Source organism: Cygnus olor, chromosome 3, assembly GCF_009769625.2.
Source record: "Cygnus olor isolate bCygOlo1 chromosome 3, bCygOlo1.pri.v2, whole genome shotgun sequence".
In the NCBI taxonomy this organism is placed as follows: Eukaryota; Metazoa; Chordata; class Aves; order Anseriformes; family Anatidae; genus Cygnus; species Cygnus olor.
Window position 1 is genome coordinate 33,117,578 of NC_049171.1, and position 19,875 is coordinate 33,137,452.

Genomic DNA, 19,875 nt, shown 5'->3' on the forward strand with positions numbered 1-19,875 from the left:
TGGGGAGACCTTATAGCAGCCTTCCAGTACCTAACGGGGGCTTACAGTAAGGCTGGAAAGGGACTCTTTGTCAGGAAGTACAGTGATAGGAGAAGGGGTAATGGTTTTAAACTCAAATTGTGTAGATTTAGATTAAATATTTGGAAGAAATTCTTTACTCAGAAGGTGTTGAGGCACTGGCACAGGTTGCCTGGAGGAGTTGTGGGTGCCCCATCCCTGGAGGTGTTCAAGGCCAGGTTGGATGGGACTTCGGGCAACCTGGTGTAGTGGGAGGTGTCCCTGCCCACGGCAGGGGGGTTGGAACTAGGTGATCTTTAAGGTCCCTTCCAAACAAAACCATTCTATGATTCTATAATTTCCACCTAATGAAGTGCATGCTGCACTTAACTTACTTGGTTTTTACATTAGAAATTCTTGTTGTCTATTTTGGATGTGAAAAGAACATAGATATTAAGGTCCAGGATGCAAAACAAAATTCACCTAAGTAAATGTGACCTGAAAGAGTTATGGAGAATCGCTGTTTCTAGGAAGTCCACTTCAGTAATACATGTGACGACACTGTTACTTTGCATATGTCAGCTTTTCATGGTGTTGAAGCCTGGCATAGCATCCGGACATACTTTTTTTTTTTTCCTCTGCATCAGGCTATTAATTTACTCCAAATAAAGGCTTCGTTTATTGTAGAATTCAGATAAAAACCTACTACCATTTTATGTTAATGTGCTGATTTTACTTATCTGCACAAATGAATTCCACCACAACTTCTTTCTCACTCCCCCTCCTCGAAGGAAAAGGGTGAGAAAATACAATGAAAAGGGCTCAGGGGTTGAGATAAGGTCAGGGAGATGATTCAACAATTATCATGGGAAAAACAGACTCAGCATAGGGAGATTAGTAAAATTTTTTGCCTATCATTAACAGACTAGAGAGATGAGAACTAAAAGCAAACTAAAAATGCCTTCCTCCCATCCACTTTCTACCACCTCCTCTCCCTGAACAATGTAGAGGAACAGAGAATGGGGGCTGCCATCAGTCTATCGCACTTTGTCTCTACTTCTGCTTCATGGTCACTCTCTGCCCCTGCTCCACATGCGGTCCCTCCCATGGGATGCTGTCCTTCCCAAACTGCTCCTGCGTGGGCTTCCACAGGCAGCTGCTCTTCAAGAATTGCTCCAATATGGGTCTGTACCACAGGCTGCAGCTCCAGCCTGGGGCCGGCTGCTGTGGGGGCTGTCCATGAGCCACAGCCTCCTTCAGGCCATATCCACTGGCTCCACCAGGGGCTCCTCCACAGGTTGCAGCATGGAAATCTATTCTGCTGTGGTACGCCATGGGCTGCAGGGGTACAGACTGCTCCACCGGGGCCTCTCCACAGGCTGCAGGGGAACTTCTGCTCCGTGCCTGGAGCACCTCCTGCCCTCCTTCTGTACCGACCTTTGTGTCTGCAGGGCTGTTTCTCATTCCTCCTTCTCCCAGCTGCTGTTGTGCAGCAGTTTTTCTTCCCTTTCTTAAGGGAAGAGGCACAACCAGTGTTGCTCACTGGTTCAGCTCTGGCCAGCGGTGGGTCCCTTTTGGAGCCGGCTGGAGCTCCAGATTCTTCTCAGAGACATTTCCTCCCAAGGCTGCAAATGATTTTGCAATTAAATTGCCTTTATTGTGTGATGAAGAAATCACCCTAAATGAACTCAGTTCAATACCACCAGCACAGTTCAGGGAAGGCTGTTGAGCCCAGCTAGGCAGGTTTACAGGGAGGAAGGCTTGACCTGGCTATTCTCCCCTGGGAATTCTGCTTTGTGTCTCAAGGGATACAAGCAAATTAGTCCCTCCTTGGCCCACATTGGGTGAAACAGACGTTATACAGAGCTTATGCTACTGTAATTGTCTCAGATACTTTCTGCTGGGCCTCTCTAATCCTGAGTTTGGCCAAAAGAACCAGGGCCTAAGAAGGAAGGCTTTGCTAGGAAAAAAAAAACCTTAGAAGTTCTTCCATGAACTCTGCTAGTAACATTTATTTTAAAAACTCCTTCTGGTTAAAATTCTCTTACAAATAGGGGGAAGAATCTACAGTGACTAAGGCACAACACCTCTCCCTAGAGATACAGAAGCTGTGGCAGTATTGGACCCCAATATAAGCAAATATAGTCATTTGAACGCACATCATATTTATAGTCTTCATTCAATTGCTACTAATAATCATTCTCAAAGACATCTAGGAAGACAAATTGTTGTATCAAGAGGGGTTTCTACAGAAAAGGGAGATGAAGAAATTCTGTTAACACAATTTATGAAGAAACAGATTTTGCAGGTGTTCCATATTATATATTTGGATTTCCAAATTGGCACCTAATATTTTTTTTCTTTCTATAGTGAGTAAGGTAGATTGATCTTTATCCAAATACCTATAATAATAATAATAATAATAAAAAAAAAATGATTTTTTTTTGCAATAAATTGGATATGAATTTTAAAACAGAAAATATCCATGTTTGCTGCAAGAATTGGCACCCCTTCTATATCACTCCAGGAATTGCTCCTGCACTAGCAGACTGAGAAAAAGTTGAAATATGTTTCAAAGAAAAATCCTTTTATAAAAGGTGATTTATTTATTTATTTATTAAAGCTTACATAGTGAATTTAGAGGTTGTTTATTATTTAGAGCTTATTAGGCAGAAGTGGCTTATCCTATACTGAAATTATTATTTTTTTCATTTATCCTTTGTCTACTAAAGCTGAAAAAAATAATATTGTTTTTGGCACTCCCCTTGCTCCCTCTGTAGTTTACAGAGCAGAGTGTAAGCCAAAATCAGTCGCAGCATGTGTATGATATAAGCTACCCTCTGAAATCCAGCCTGAGTGTAACATGACAGGCTGTACATGCAAAGCATACAGAAGAACAGGCTGGTAAAAATGTGAAGAAAAGCTTTGTCTTGATTTATTTAATTGTATAGCAAGTTGTTCTGGCCTTTAAGATGGTAAATAATCTTGACCCTTCAGTGAAGTTTAGCTGTACACTGGTTGTTCTCCTTTAGAATGTGTTTATCTCTGTCCACTGGGAGTAAGGGCTCAAAACCATAGGAGAGGTGGCGTGTTCAGCCAGAAGGAAAAATGAGGAACATATCTCCATCCTTTTGGGTGCTGGACCATCTGAAAATGGCATGATGGACTGCATGTTTGTCTTGTGAAGAAAGAAAATGGTTTTGATGACAATCATGGACAAACTTCTATGACAGATCTACTGTTTATTACTTCACACTAGCAGTGATGTTAATGGGATCAGATATAAATGTTCTAATGCAGTTTATGTAGTAACAGCACACTAAGTCTTTTCAACCATAAAGAAGAATCTGTGTAGCAGATATCTGGCTTCTGTAGGAAGAATGTTTCATAATCCCCTCTTTCATGATCCACTACTATGAATCAAAACTGTTTTTTTTTTTACCAGCTATGATCTTCACTAGATTTACTCCAATGAAGTGTAAATCACCCTTCAAAGACTAATAGATAAATTTGATTGGCTGGAGATTTTTGATAGCTGGAACTTTATAAATAGGCACAGAAAGGGAACTGGAACAATTTTGTTTTAAATGGAGCACCAGGAAAGGACTATCTGCTTTCTCTGAATTCCCTTCCAGATCAGTTTAGCCTGATTACATTACTGGGTTTGTTCATTAACCTTAAAAGATGTTCTCAGACTTCCCTTCTGAGCAAACAACTTCTCCATGAGAAGAAGGAGATATGCAACCTAAGTCACTTCTGACTCCTCCAGAGTGCACAGAACTAAGAATTGACCCAACCTAAATCATTGCTAAATGAAAGCATTCAGTTGAGGTATATACTATGACATGACATTTTCCTTAAGTTATTTTGATACAGATCATAATTTGCAGAACTTTGGAAAGCTGATGGAGAATTTATGATCTCTGGGATTATTTGTTGACATAATATACTATTGACATATTCTCATAAAATATCAATAATGCAATTAAATACAGTATTTAGTATCATAGGATATGATAGGATAGAGAGAAAAAAAAAGTGACAGTTTTCTAGAAAATTCTTTTAGTCACAATCTCACTCTTGTTGGAAAACCTTTTCTCAGTCCTCATATCATGGAACATTTGTAGTGGCTCCTAGTCCTATTATCATTATAGCACAGACCAGGAAGTGTGCTGGGGTATTCTGTTTAACTCCCCAAGGAAGTGACAAAATAGAACAGACAAACACGTGTAGCTATTTTTTTTTTCCTTTTGGTGAGACAAAATAAAGTAGTCAGGTGACATAATGAAAAACTCAATAGCAACGAACCTTATAAGGTCATGAGATTATAACTTCCCCCTGTGCTTTCATTGATTAGGATATCTTTAGGAAAATTTGAAGCACAGCCTACTCTAAGTAATCTAAGTTCATATTCCTTCATTCAAGATTTATTCCATGAGTCACTGGCTACTTGGGTTAAATGCACTATGTCCATTTTAGATCAGACATTTCTCAACACCATATTGACTGTCAAAATAGTTTGGAAAGATGGTTACCGGTAATGGTGTGTTTGGCAGCTGATAACAATTGCATAATAGGCTTTCATTTTCCATTGTCCAGTGATCTAATAGAAAAAGCATTAGATACCATAGACTGTTATTTTTATTTTACTTATAACTGTTTTCAAAATTTTATTTACTAGAAAGTATCCTAGAGCAATGGTAATAAATATCCAGATATTTGTTTGAATACAGCTAGTGAAAGCATACGCTTACACTGTTTCTAGATGTCTCCTAATTGTTTACAAGTCACACATGACCAAGCAGTACTGCAGACTGGGGAAAAATAGTTTTGCTATGGAATAAGAAGACTTCTCTGGCAGCTTTGTTTTTAGCTTATTTTGTCAAACAAGAGACATGGGTTTTTCCCAAAGATTGTTTCTAGTGTTCATAAACATAACAAATATAAACATGTTAGATGGGAGTATTCAAGGACAAGGAAATATAACTGACATTCACAGAACAATCAACACTCTGATGAATCTACAGAGGGAGAAAGAGGTGATAGCTGGAAGGCAAGAAAAAGACATTATTATAATACCAGTTAAAGGTGGAAAAATGTAAAAAGAAAATAACATTCAAAAATGGAAAATTAAAAAATGGAAGTTACACCAGCTGCTCATATATTACTTTTCCTGATAAATATATGAGGATATGGAAGGTGTGAATTTTTATGGCAGATATTTATACAATTTACTTCTCCTTTCTCTTCCGATTTACTTGCCTCCTCTACTGCAAGCTTGACAACAGGATCACATCTCTTGACTTGCTGGCAATGCTTTGTCTAATGCAGCCTTCTCTTCTTCTCCTCCTTTTTGTCTTGGCCTTAACTAGTGAAAAATCCATTCTTGCATTCTGTTTGTACTGTTTGTATCTGATATAAGTAAAATTATTGCTTAAGAATTGTTTGTATTGCTCAGGTCTCCTTATAATATAAAGGAATAAGTGAAGACAAACACAGGGAGGCCTTTTCTTGGCTCAGAATTAACTTTTTTTTTTTTTTTTTTTTTTTTTTTGTATACACTAAAATAAATCAGTCAGAAGTTTGATTTGAAGTTACCAGTCAGGGAGAGCAGACAAAAGATGATGTCCACTGAATTAAACTCTTGTTGTTCCTTGGGTTATAGAAGGCTTAGGTCTCCAGTAGCACTTTGGGTAAGTGGAGAGATGAAACATGATGAAAAGGTTGACAAAAGTGGGCTTTAATTATTTATTACTAAATAAAATTATAATAATATTTTTTTTTTCCAAAACCAAACTCAACCAAAAAGAAAAAAATATGTAGCTGAAGCAAAGGGGATATGCTAAAACTCTGCATTGCACGTTGAATCAATAAGGTAACTGGTTAGATTCATGAGAAAACAGTACTTAACAGCAATATCTTCAATCATTCAGTTTAACTAAATTAAGTCATTCTGCCTAATTAAAGTTAGACAACATTTTTTGAACCATAAAGATTAGAACAATTGTTGAGTATTAAAAACTCAACAAGATCATTGGATTTTATTTAGTGTTTTGAAATATTATTTATACACTTTGTATTCTTCTGACACTTAGGTTAGTTTCCCTGCTAGTTAGCTTAACCAACCCAGGGCCCATTTTCTGGCCCTAAGATCAACTGGTACATGTTATTAAATTCTCTTGTTTTCCAAATCACATCTGAATTACTTTTTGGGAATGGCCTGCATCCCATTCTAACTCCTGATCTGTGTTAGGGAATTAGATATCCTAGGGAAAAAAAATCCAAGAGATTATTGCAAGATTTTAATTGTATAGACAGTTCCATATGACTTTCAGAAATAAGAGGAAGAATTTTACTTCTGAACCTAATAGAAGCTGTGAAAGTCTGTGCACTTTAACAGCTTTTATATTAACAAACAAACGAAGAAACAAATTTTATTATGAAAATGACAAGTAGAGCCATCTATTCTAGCTGGGCTTAGTTCTTGTGATTCAATATGTTATTTTGTGTATTTTTATTGTTGTTTTTTTGCTTGGTATTTGCAATGCCTGGGATTCACTTATAGTTGCAGATTTGTTCAAAACAATTGTCCTAAAGTTGAAATTTGAAACTAAACTGGACTACAGTCTTCATACTGTGATTTCTTCTTGCAGAATCTCCATAATGCACAAAACGTTACCAGCTTCCAAAAACTCCTGCTTGCTAAGATAAGGTTCATTGTAAAAGCAAATAAGCCTGTAAAAAACTGTTCCCATAGCATTTCTTTTCTAGACCGAGGCTGTACTGAAGATAGTTTGCTCCAATTTGTCAAACTGGATGTTGAAGGTCTAGAGGGGAGGATGTATGAGGAGCAGCTGAAGACATTTGAATTGTTCAGCCTGGAGAAGAGGAGGCTGAGGGGAGACCCCATCTCAGTCTATGGCTTCCTCATGAGGGGGAGAAGAGAGGCAGGTGCTGAGCTCTTCTCTCTGGTGACCAGTGATAAGACCTTAGGGAACAGCTTGAAGCTAAACACAGGGAAGGTTCAGACTGGATATTGGGAAAAGGTTCTTCACCTAGAGGGTGGACAAGCACTGGGACAGGCTCCCCAGGCAAGTAGTCACAGCACCGAGCCTTCTGGAGTTCAAGAAACATTTGGACAACGTTCTCAGACATGTGATCTGATTTTTTGTGTGGTTCTTTGGGGACCCAGGAGTTGGACTCGATGATCCTTGCAGGTCCCTTCCAACTTGGGTATTCTATGATTCTATGAAATCACGGCTGGTTCTTGAACAGCTTGTTATGAGTCTCCACATGCCCTATTCCCCTTTGCTCCTGCCACTTTTCCAGAACTAAGCCAAACATGCTTGGTTTAGCAAATAGCCTCAGTCTCTTCTCTTGCTTCTCAGACTTGGCATCACTTCCATCCTTCTGGTGGGATTCCCAGTCTCTGTTTTTTTTTTTTTTTTTTTTGTTCCCTGAAATTCTACTTAGCCCATTCAGGGTCACGGGCAGCCAGAACTGTCCTCAGGGTCTATGATACTCTGGCAATCACTTTTTTTTTTTGTTTTTAACTGTTCACTATCCATTGCATTGTCATTTTCTGCTCAGTTTTGCTGTTGCTTGATATTTTTCTTTAAAATTTGCAAGATCTACCTGGGATAACTGTTCTGGTGGGGCTGAGGCTTTCACAGTTACAGAGCCATTGATAAGAGCATGCATATAATAAAGCATTTATAAATGAACAGCTAGAGACTACTGAGCCAATAAGCAAACAGATCTTCACAGCAGGGAACCAATGTGCATTATGGATGTGAATGAAAGGAATGAAAATCATGCCAAAGAATTTTGAGAGGAATCTAGGTCTAGCCAGATCCCCTCATTCCCCCTTTTTTAAAAGCTTGTTGCCATCCTAGAGTTCAAAGATAACTAGGCTGCACATTTTTTAGTTTGCTAGTAGGAACTTAACCCATCTATAAAACTAGGCTGAATAGCAAACACATATATTCCATACAGATGAAAACATGATCCAAGCAAGTGGAGGCTCTTCAGCCCTGTTCCAATATCTGGAAAGTTTAAACTGCAAGTCTGCAAGAGAAGGACAATTTCAGACATGGAAATATGTAGAAAACAGAGCAAAATACAGCTGGGGTTCATCACAGCTAGAGCATTACAGACTTAACTTGGTAGCCTTCCTAGATGAAATAAGAAATTTATGCGTTGTAAATGCATTGGATCTAATTAGTACTTCAGGAAAATATTTTATATCCTGTCTTAGGTAGATTATCTACTAAGCTGGAGAAAACTGTGATTGTTACAGCACTTATAAAACTTTGGATTAAGTAAATTAAGTCTCACCTATTTTGTTTTAAAAGTCACTTGAGAAAAAATTAAATAAATTTGAGAACTTTTGCATAAATCTTTGTTCATAAGTTCATAATAAAATCACAGCTAGGAGAGGACCAATAATGACCAGATGACTCAGTCTATATTGGTTTCCTATACTTTTGCCTTTCATTCATCTTAAATGGATTTACTGAAGAAAGGAAGAGAGAAAAATGTTACTACTGCTTGTGTCCCCTTGTTTTAAACTGAAGGCATTTGGCACATTGCTTCCTCCATTCCAACTCGGTCAGAAACCTTTATTTAGAGTTAGCAGGTACTCTTTCATGACTTTGTGAAATTTCTGTGTTCTCCATTAGTCACTCATGCATACCTTCTATATTTCTGCTTATTCTTTGATATTGCATGGAGCTATCATTTAACTTCTCATGCTTTCCCTTCAAGCAAAAATTTTTATTCATAATTTGCCTTCTCTAAATTAATGTCATTACTTTATGTTTGTTCCTTCATCCCATATTTGCCCACTGAAGGCCCTTTCTGTTGAGGAAAACGCAAACTTGTTTTAATGATGAACAACTGTAAAGAATAAACTGATTTATTATTATTATTATTATTATTGTTACCAAACCTGAAATTGCACATACTTTAGCCATTATATAAAACAAAGAAGAAGACTTTGGGTCTTTTATGTTTAAAAGATAGATAAATATTAAATGTGACTTAAATTATATGAGCAAAGATATACTACACTCATCCAACCAAATAATTATTTCATTTAATATAGGCAAGAAACTGGAGACAATAGTGGATTAGGTGATAAACTATGTGCTGGATGGTGGTTATGACTGAATTCTAACTTGATATTGTCATTAGTGACCTTAGTAAATAAAAAAGTTGATTGTAAAATCTTTGTAGATATACTCAGAAAGAGAGAAATTGCAATGCATATAGGAGGAACTTAATGGTTTTCAGTATCAAAAGGTGTGATGTAAGAATGATGAAACCAAATTAATTTCCATAAATGATCAGATTAACTATACCTGGAGGATGTGAAGTAGATAGTGTATCTTCCTCTGCAATGGACTAGAGCAGTTTAACTGGAAGATTATGAACAGCTCTGGTCTCACACATTCAAAGAAAAGTCTAGAAATCAGGTATCAGTAGATTGGGTTCTTAGATGATTTAACAGATACAAAGTACAGAGCAAGCAGAGACAAATTTGTGGTCCTTTAACAGATCAAAATGAAGGTTCGGAAGAGAAGTGACAGTTTTTATGAAGATTGGTGTAATAATCAGGGTGAACACCAACGACAGGGTAAGGAGAAGGGGAAGAGATTAAATCTATTGGTACACACTAGTCATTAATCATTTTAGGGACACTTCTCAGAAAGCTCTGTTCTGATCCAGAAGAATGAGGTTTTGGAATAATGTCCAGTATGCCGGGGCACAGAATTTAACCTTAAGATGGAGCGTTTTATATTGCTAAACTGACCTTAAGATAAAGCCTAGTATATTGCTAAACAAGAGTTATGACTCACTTGCATGTTATAATTACAGAGTAGTGGATATAACTACCTGGGAGATCTCTTATAGTCCCAAATTTCAAATACCTACATTTATACCAAAACCTCAAGGATTATTCCACAACACAACTGCTTAAACATTCTGTATTGGCACTGCAATTGTTATTTGAAAAAACGTAAGCAAAACAATTATTTTGATGACTTGAATTATAAAATGTTTTCTGAATGAAGTATTTTTTTTTTTTAACTCTCTGAAAATATCAGATTCAGTAATAGGTAACCTCTTGATTTTATTGGTTTTAGGCAATATAATTAAGATAGTATTCCAGAAATATGGAAATACTTTGACAATGTTATCTGAAATAAAATCTGTGTGAGCAAAGAAAAATTACATTACAATATTCTCACATCATTTCCAGCCCAATTTCCAGTTTGATTTCTCTTCAATTTTTAGCATCAAACAGATTTCCTTTTGTTCCTTTGTCATCAGAGATGCAACTGTGAGAATCCCAGAAGTTGGCTTCTGTCAGTGTGGAGTGTTTTTCAAGTATTATAAAGAAGTAGATACTGTTTATGAGATAAAAGCTTTTCTACACAACCACAGAAAGGCAATGGCAAGATCAGAAGCTCAAATAATATCCTGCTGAGCTGCTCCCAGGCCCATTACAGAAGTCATCAGGAGGGGTTTGGGAAGGAGACCCAAATTAAGAATTCAGAAGAAGGGACACCCTGTTCAGGCCCCTCCCAGGGCTATCTAAGGAGAACATCAGCCCCGATGTCCACATGTGACACCTATCCCAAGGAGTCAACACTAGAGCAGCTTTTGAATTGCAAGGTTGCTACTGTATGGTACTAGTCACGGAATATAGGGGAAGAGCATTTAAGGATTACACAGGACTTATTATGGGGTGTTCTGGGAGGAACCAAGGGTGGGGAAAGGGGCGGATTTAGATGATCTGGAGAGGAATTTGTGTGGGAAAACAAAGGAGTATGGGAAAAATATATGAAACTATATGTGAAGATTATGAAAGTATATGAAAATGAAAGTATATGAACTCAGCTTAAAGTAACTATTAATGTCAAAAGTGCTGAAAAGCTTTAAATGCATTGTGTATATCCATTCTATATAGTTAGACTTTGAGTCTAACAACTGAATCTAACAACTGATTTTAAAGAGCCTGCAAAGGTGTGCATTGCTTATGGATGTCCCCATTTTCCATTGACAATTTATAGTTTTGAATTTCATTAAAATCACTTTTGTATTTCTTATGTACCTGCAGATACATTTATGTGTTCTTTCATAATGCAGTGAGTATGCTTCAAAATAATAAAACAATGGAATCTACAAGAATGGAAGAAATCCAGATTATTTTGAAAGAAACTGCGATTCAGACATAAGCTAACTTTTGGGAAAATATGAGTGTAATATATTAGAAGAAGTGAAGATGTGTCAAAAAAGACTGCTCACAGATGTGAGATATGTCAGCACGGGGATGAAAAGCTGGAAAAATATTCATGCAGTGAAAGTTATTAGTGAAAACAAAAAGTCAGAGGAATTATGTCCAAGACATTTTAATAAGAAACAATCTTCTGCTCATGATGGTATCCCTTGTTCTGTATGTGATCTTTTTGTCCCAAAAAGTACAGTGAGGAATAATTCCAGATTCTGGAAATGATTGTCTTGAAACCAAGTTCTTGTCTTATACTGACATAAATGTCCACCACATAGAGTACAAAGTTGAAAGCTGGTCAATTTTCTTTAAAAAGTTCATCTGAAAAGATGAAAAATTTGAGATTTCTGGCTTGTGTGTCTCAGCTGTATGTGTTACAGCATTTGTGTTTAAGTTTCCTATTTACCCACTTTCTAAACTTCCTTCAGATCTGTCTTGATCTTACTTCCATTAAGAGGCTTAGAGTTAACAATTTGAGTATATCAACATTTGCTGGAACAGCATGCATATATTGCAAACTTGATGAGAAAATGTCTCGTCTGGTTTATGAGAAGAAAAACAACAACAACAACAAGCCAAAATCATTCCACAGAGTTAATTTCCCTTTGTGTGTGATCCAATGAAAATTATGAAAGTTAGCAAGAAAATATTATAACCTCCTCTTTCATCTATAATATTATTTGATTGCTGAGAAAAGCAAAACCTCATCATTTGAAAGAACAATAGCATGTCTTTCTAAGGAAGATCAGGCTAATTTCTGTACTACCTCTTATGGAACATTTAATGAAGCAATTTCAGAAATGTTATAATATCGAATGCCTTTTTTAAGAAAAAAAAAGAAAGAAAAGCATGAGAAAAAATACAATGGGATGCTTCTGCTTAAAGATCTTTTTGCAGTGAGTTAATAGTCACTGGAATGTCCTTAACCACTGTTGCAGATTATGGTGATTTTTACATAAAATTGTTGCCACATATCTTCTTGAAACTTCTGATAATTTTAGTAGGATTGGATGAGCTATAAACAATGCACAAGACCAAAAATATTATCTAAGATTTTTATTGTTTTCAGTATTCATCTGTTCATGTCATAGATCTTTACATAAAATATTCAGCATAATTTAACTCTTTATTAAAGGTCAGCTAAGTCTTTCAGGAAGCAGATCCTTCCAGCTCCTTGCTTTTTCTGATTCCAGCTTTTTCTGATTTTTGATTCCAAATATATATGTATATATTTGGCTACTGAGCCTTTTAGAGAGCACATGTGCATAACTTTCAGATTCTTTGAAATCATAGAATCATAGAATATCTTGGTTTGGAAGGGACCTCAAAGATCATCTAGTCCCATGCCACCAAGGGGTTGGAATCATAGGCTTAAGAGTGCATAACATCTTAACGTCATCAAAAACTCCTTTGCAATAGTTGCATTCAAATAGTTGGGTCTTTACTGACAGCAAACACCATGAAAGTCATGATTAAATTATCAGTGCACATAATGCTGTAGCTGCCTCTCTAATAAGAAAAATGATAAGTAATGACAAAAAGATACTTTAGAGTGTACATAAAACTCTTTGCATTGTACAGGATCAGAGCAGTAAAATAAGAAAGAGCCTCGCAAAGCTGCAGTGGGCTCTCAGGCTTCACAGAGATGTTGGGAGCAGCCCAAGTGTGGGCAGTGTGAAGTAAGATTACAAATTAGGGAGGAGGCAATGCAGCACACTGCTGAGTTAGAGGCTGTTGGCATGAATGAATGATTGTAGGAAAGGAGAAATATATGAAGGGCGAAAGGGAGAGAGTGAGTGATTTCCATAAGGTTAGTTAGTTGAGAAAAGACTTGGATAATTTAATGTCTGCATGTTGATATTTATCCAAGCTAAACTAAAAGGCGGCAATTTCTGTAGTCAGCCCTTCTCAAGTTCAAATCCCTTTCTGCACTTAGAAAGCTCCATGGCAACAAAGTGTGATTTCACAGAAAAAAGAAAAAAAAAAAAAAAAAAAAGATGATGGCTTCAGGTGAGAATAAGCAGAATTTGTAGTTTTAAGGCAATGCTCTTTGATGATTAATGATGTAGGAAAGTCTAGATTTAAAAACAGCCACTCAGCAACACTTTTCTCAAAGTTAGCATTTCAAATTTTTCAGGAGGTATCTTTCAACAATATTAAATAGAAACTAGATTCTTTGTACAATGCTTTTTTGTTCTTAAAGTTGCTGATTAAAGATAAATCATCTATATTTCCCTACTTTTCCTGAGTGAATATCAGATTTTTCTTTGCACATTTTCTCCTTCTGTAGCTCATTCCATGGAACAGTTGAAACTGAACTACTCACAACTTCATTTTCATAAGAAGGAAAGTAAAAAGTATGATCTTTTCATGCTTATGTTATTTGGCACTCTTTTTTTTTTTCTTTTGGCTCCTAAAATTACCAAGAAGTAGTATTTTAAATTTTATTTTATTTTTTTCAAAGGACTCATGGGGGGACTTTTAGGTTTATGTTGTCCACTTCTCTGCTTCTTTACCTGTCCCTCACTTTCTCTTCTACTCTGTTTTTCTTTTTTTAGGGGAAGAAGACTTTCTCATGATCTCCTATCTCATACACCAATAAGTATATGTCTTCTTCTCCTTTTCCCAGGCCTAAGAGATGCAGCATCAAGACCACCGGATTTAGAAACTGTTGGCGGCCACTAAAGAGAACTGATTGTACTTATGGATTGCTTCTGATTTGGAAGAGAAAGTGAATGCTTGGATGCTTTACTCCAGTTCATACCTCACCCAGATTTCTTCTTTATGTCCAAATAATGTTTGGGTCCTAGGAAGAGCTGTATAAAACAAAGGTGCCAGTCCAGGTTTTAAGCAGTGAAGTGGCACTTAAAATTAAAGCTTTTGAGTACAGTGTGTGAAAGTCTGGCCAAATGGGGGAATCTCTGAAATTGTGACTCTGATTGAAAGATCTTTACATATACCTAGGTATTCACCTCCACTTGCTGCCACACAAAATCTTCGGATGGATATTTTCAGGCACACAACTAGAATAACATCTATTCTCATGTTATCCATTCTTTTGCAGCACTGCCTCTGCTACTTTCTCTTTTCCCACCTCGTTTTCACCTTTTAACCTAAATATCTGCTCCCACAGCTCCAATCTCATTTTCTTGTTTCTGTGAGCCATGCAAATAAATCCATCTGACCTGCATAATGTATTGATTGTTTCATGAACGTATTCTTGTAAGCATATCTGAACCTTGTGCTTTACGAATTTGTGAGTCTGTACTGTCTGTACTGTGCCAAAACAACATCATATTGTACATTATGTATAGCAACGAGCATTGATATGTGCATACTTTTTTTTTAATTTTTTTTTTTTTTTTTTTTCTTTTCCCTGTAGCAGGTGCACTTGAGGAGAACAGTAAATCTCTGTGACAGCACTTAGCCTGGAACACATACACATTTATTTTGCCTACAGAAAACAGCAGTAGCAACATCCAAGCCACCAGAAATTGGAGCTGAATATAAATATATTAAATGGCCATGACACTTTCATAATGTAATTTAACCTCTCTGAGGAATTTAAGTATTTTTTCTTTCTGCAATTCTGAGAGAAGATATGTTGTGCATATGAAAGCATTCATTTTCATTTGAGGATAAAGGATGCACTTTTCTTGCTAAAAGGAACATAAAATTTGCCTGTGAGATTATAAAAATAAGAATGAAAAAACAAACAAACAACAACAACATTGAAATGTCCTCTAGAAAATTTCAGAGAATTCTGTCTTCAGATTTTAACTGCAATCCCTATAAAAATAATTAGTGTTCTACACTAAACTTCTCATGAGGCTCAAGGATCTGCACTCTTTCTTTATTATTCCTCAATAAAAACTTCAATATGGAGTGTTTTTTTTTTTTTTTATTTGTTTTTTAACTTGTTTTGGGCCAACCCTTTTATGGGCAGGGATCCTCCGCCTTCAAAATTTGCAGCATATGCAGGTCTAACATTGTGTGAAATGTGTTCAGAATGCTGGTATAGATGAGTCAGATGACTGATGAAAACAAAATCAAAGTTTTCCATCCCAGTTTCAACTATTACATCCACAATTGGTTCTTCTTTCAGAAATGAAATATTGAAGAATCAGAACAACAAGAGCAAAAAAAAATACACAAGTGACCCTCTCCCTTGTATCTAGAAGCTCTGTGCTGCCTTTTGCTGGTATTTTTCCCCTTTTTACAGAAGCCAGTAGAAATGAACCATTGAAGTTCAATATAGCGAGAAACTAAAGACTTAACAGTAGATTTGCAGAGTTTTTCATATTTCCACAGTTATCCTCAACCAAACACAGAGGATACATTTATACATAACCTTGCCTTCTGCTTATCTGCTCAAAGTACTTGTTTTCTGTCCACCTTCAAATTCAGGCAAATTTCTGTTTGTTCTACTCTTCAGCACATAGTTAAATGAACTAGTGATATAGTTTTAGACAAGGAGTTTTGTCCTGGACCAGGGTCTTTCAAACTGGGGCTGAGAGCTGGCCCCCAAATCAGAGTTTAGCATATCACAGCTGGAACAGTGATGAAGCACCAGCTAATCAGGATGAAGTAGAAAGAAATATGTTGTCATGAACTTCCTAAAAATCAAGTAAACAAAGGGAAAAACAGAAACGTTTAAATATTCTTGAAATTGAAATTCAAGAACAATAACAGCAATAATCCAGACTGAAACTCTGGCAACTTGAACCTGACTGTGTCGGTTTACTCGGTTCTATTTTCCCAGGCTTTCATTTCCTTTTGTTGTTTGCTTTTGTTTTCCCTCCCACATCAACTCTTTGCTTTGTTCATTTCAGAATAATCCTATTTTTGGTAACACAAATTTGCTTTTAATATAAACCATTTTCAGATAAGGTTGCTGCCTTGTAAAACCATAAATCAAGATTTTTATGCATATAGATTTGAAAATCTCCTGTTACATAATGTAACAAAATGTTACATTACATTTTGTGTTTCTTTTACCACATAAGGAGTAAAAGAACAAATGCATGCAAATATAAGGCGGAAGAAAAATAGAGGCCGAGGGCATAGATATTTTTCCCTTCTGAATGTTCTGTACATTTGCAACTTAGAAATAATAAAATTTGCCACCAATTTCATGGGCAGGGCAGTCTAAATGGTGATTTGTGTAAAACCTGTAGCCTCCCAGGTTCCCTAAAAGTCTTGCCTTAAAGTGAGAGCAGTATCTGCATATTGCCTATGCCTGCAATTAAGAATCAGTTCTGTAGTCAATAAAATTCACTATGCACTGACTGGTAAGTTATGCCATATTATTTATAATAGCAGTAGAACTCAAGTCAGGTTTTCTTTTACTCCAGATCTGGAGCTTAGCACAATGGGTCTTAATTTTTCAACCTACAGTTCTATATTAGGCTGGCAATGCATAGCTAACTCAAACTGTCTCTAGAACAGCTTTTGTTTTCTGAATACACTGGTGAAAATCTAGACTAGTTGCAGTAACCGTAGTCGAGTTCCTCATATTATCATCAGAGGGCTGGAACACCTCTCCTATGAAGAAAGGCTGAGAGGGTTGGAGTTGTTCAGCCTGAAGAGAATTCTCCAGGGAAACATTATTGGGCCTTTCAATATATAAAAAGGGCCAGGCCTATAAGAAGGATGGAGAAAGATTTTTTATCAGGACCTGTAGTGACAGGACAAGGGGAAATGGCTGTAAACTGAAAGACAGAAAATTTAGGTTGGACATAAGGAAGAAAATTTTCATATTATAATTCTACATGTAATTCTATGACATATAGAGAATTTGTGTTTTCTGCAGCACAGACATTAGTGTATATCTTATAGTTGATAATATTAAAAGAGTTTAGGGTAAACCCTGAATAACAGAACACTAAATATGCAGAATTTCAGAATTTTACAGCATAAATATGATACTTGTGAATAAAATGGAATTCACAGTATGTTCACCATGAAGCCCAAGAGCACTCTATGCTGTACACATTGATGCTCTCTGAATGTTGTTGTGCTTTGTTCAAGAAAGGTCTGTTTTCAGCTGAGAGGAAATAGAAAGTCACTTATGCTGAATTGCTGTGGTCCTGATGTGATCTAAAGTTTAATACCCTCTCAGACCACATAAATGTTGCTTGTAGGAAGTGAAACTTGTGGTAATAAAAATGATAAGTTAATGTGTTTTTCTGCTGAAGTCGCAAGTAGAAATGACTTCAATGATCTCATCGTAGTCCCGGGTGGACATTTGTCTCCATCAGAAACAATTCTGGATTGGCTTGTTTTGAAAATTCTGTGAAGACAACAACCAAGGCAGAACAGCAGGCATTTAGTGATTGAGACATTCTTTTGATTAAAATTTGTGACGGCATAGTATAAAACACAATTCTTCCAAAGAAAGACAGAAAGAACTTTTAAAATAAGTTAATCTCATTGTTTCTCTTTGTCACACGTACACATATTTAATTTAAATCCATGTGATACATACTGTCTGCTGGTTTAAATTAATGAAAGTCAGTTAGCATAGAACAATTTAGCTTCACTGATATCTGTAAAGCTGCACTAAGAGTATACCAGCTGACAGTGTGGGCAACAATATGAGTTGGTCTTAGAAAAAAATGACATCTTTGTAATAAAGACAGTGAAATACATTACCATTAATACCGTTTCTCATTAAAGATCCAGTCTTGTGCAACCTGAGCCTGTGGGACTCTTGCCAATATTTTTAGTGGATCTGACATTAAATTTTGTGTGGTAGGTGGTCAGGCAACTCTCCAGCTGAAATCCCTGTGCCTGGCTGTGCAGCATGAGGGGGGTCTGCTGGGTGAGACCTGTGCTTCTACTGTTCTTGCTGCATGGCTTCCCAGTCGAGTTTCTGCATCCCCTTTCATTGTTCCCCATAATCCTGTCTGCAATGAAGACAGCAGCCCTGGAAGAAAATGGTTAGATTTTTATTTATTTATTTATTTATTATCAAAAAGATTTTTTGATACAAAAACCTAGTGTTAGGTGTCTTCTCCATATTGTACCAAAGCCAAATTCAAACCTTGGCAGTATGCAATACTTACAACGCTGTAAATTTAGTGGAAGCATGTATATATACACACACTTACTGAGGGCACAGCTTAAAACCCTGGCACTTTTTTTTCCCATCCAACAGAGAAAGTCATGAGAGGAATCAAATGGCTGTCAAAGCAGATGTCATACTGAAACACATCTTCTGTATTCAACTATCAACTGTAAATGTCTCCATTGATCATATTACATTCAAGACTACAATCACAAAGGAAAATGCATCTCTGAATTATTGCTGTTTAATTTTTACCTGGAACAGTTTTCTTATATTAACACAACACCATAGAAATATTCCCAAATGGCACACCAACCAGTAAAGTTCCAACATGCATTTACTTCCAGAATGCTACAAATAAGCTATATAAATAATATATTTTTTTCCCTAAACCCTCAGACTGTTGGGGATGATAAATGGCATGTGTGCTACACATGCAAATCTTAAATGCCTAATTTAAAATCAAGTAATAGCCTTGTTTCCTTTCGGCAAAGGAAAAGCTCTGGGATAGAGGGGAAAAGGCTTCACATTGCTGCTACTACTATTACTACTGCTGCTGCTGCTGCTGCCACTACTACTTCTACTACTGCTACTACTATTAATAGTATTATACACAGGGATATTTCTGCAATAGCAATTATCATGCCCATCTTAAATAGTACTGGCTGTAATGTGACCCAAGTACAGTGAGAAGACCTGCGTGTGAATATAGTGAGGAATTTACTTTTGACAACCATGACGAGACATTGTTAGAAAGTGCTTGTGAACCCAAACCTCATGACAGGCAAAAGGAAAGAACAGGGATAAATGCTAATAGCATATAAGAATATGGATATAAGAATAGGGACTTTCTATTTTTCATTTTAGCTTGTGATCTCAGTTTGTGATCTCAGTTTATATTTAAATCTATATCCTAGTTTGGGTCAATTATAGTATGTAATTTAGAGCTGAAGAGTTACCATATGAGGGGAGACATGAAAGTAGGATTAGACAGTTTGTTAGCTGACATGGCTTGAGTGAAAACATTAGCAGCTAAGGTATAAAACATCAAAATATATAAGCATTAGAATGCTTAGAGGTAAATCTGCCTGAGGATTTAGTTAGAGAACTCTTCAAAATAGAACATCTCAAATGTTCAATATCGATCTTGTTTTTATTAAACAATTTGGATTCTATGATAAAAAAGTATCAGTATGTGTTTGCTGGAATGGTACTCTTAAGAATGTGAAATTTATATCCTCTTATTACATGTGATATTTCACATAGTAACTTTAGTCACATTTATGTGACCATGCAGAATATTACCCTAATTAAACCAGAGATACTTAACTGTCTCTTCTTTATATTACTGTTTGTAAAATAAATCAGATTCAGATCTTTGTTAAACCTGCTGCTAATACCCGAGTCTTTGAAGTCAGCTTGAGTTTGACTCAGTAACCCATAGTCAGCCACAGGTAGGGAGGTGAATATGGTGTATTTACAGGTAAAATATGTCAAAGAACCTTCTCCCTGG

General features: G+C 36.4%; 1 long non-coding RNA gene across 1 annotated transcript in view; it reads right to left on the bottom strand.

The window, feature by feature from the left end:
- Positions 1 to 11,246: 11,246 nt before the first annotated feature.
- The window catches only part of LOC121068031, a 38,512-nt gene continuing 29,883 nt past the window's right edge, over positions 11,247 to 19,875 (bottom strand). The window contains exons 2-3 of the long non-coding RNA XR_005818568.1: positions 17,948 to 18,221; positions 11,247 to 17,585 (exon numbers count right to left, since the gene is read on the bottom strand). This is a non-coding gene — a long non-coding RNA (uncharacterized LOC121068031). The remainder of the gene's footprint in view (positions 17,586 to 17,947; positions 18,222 to 19,875) is intronic.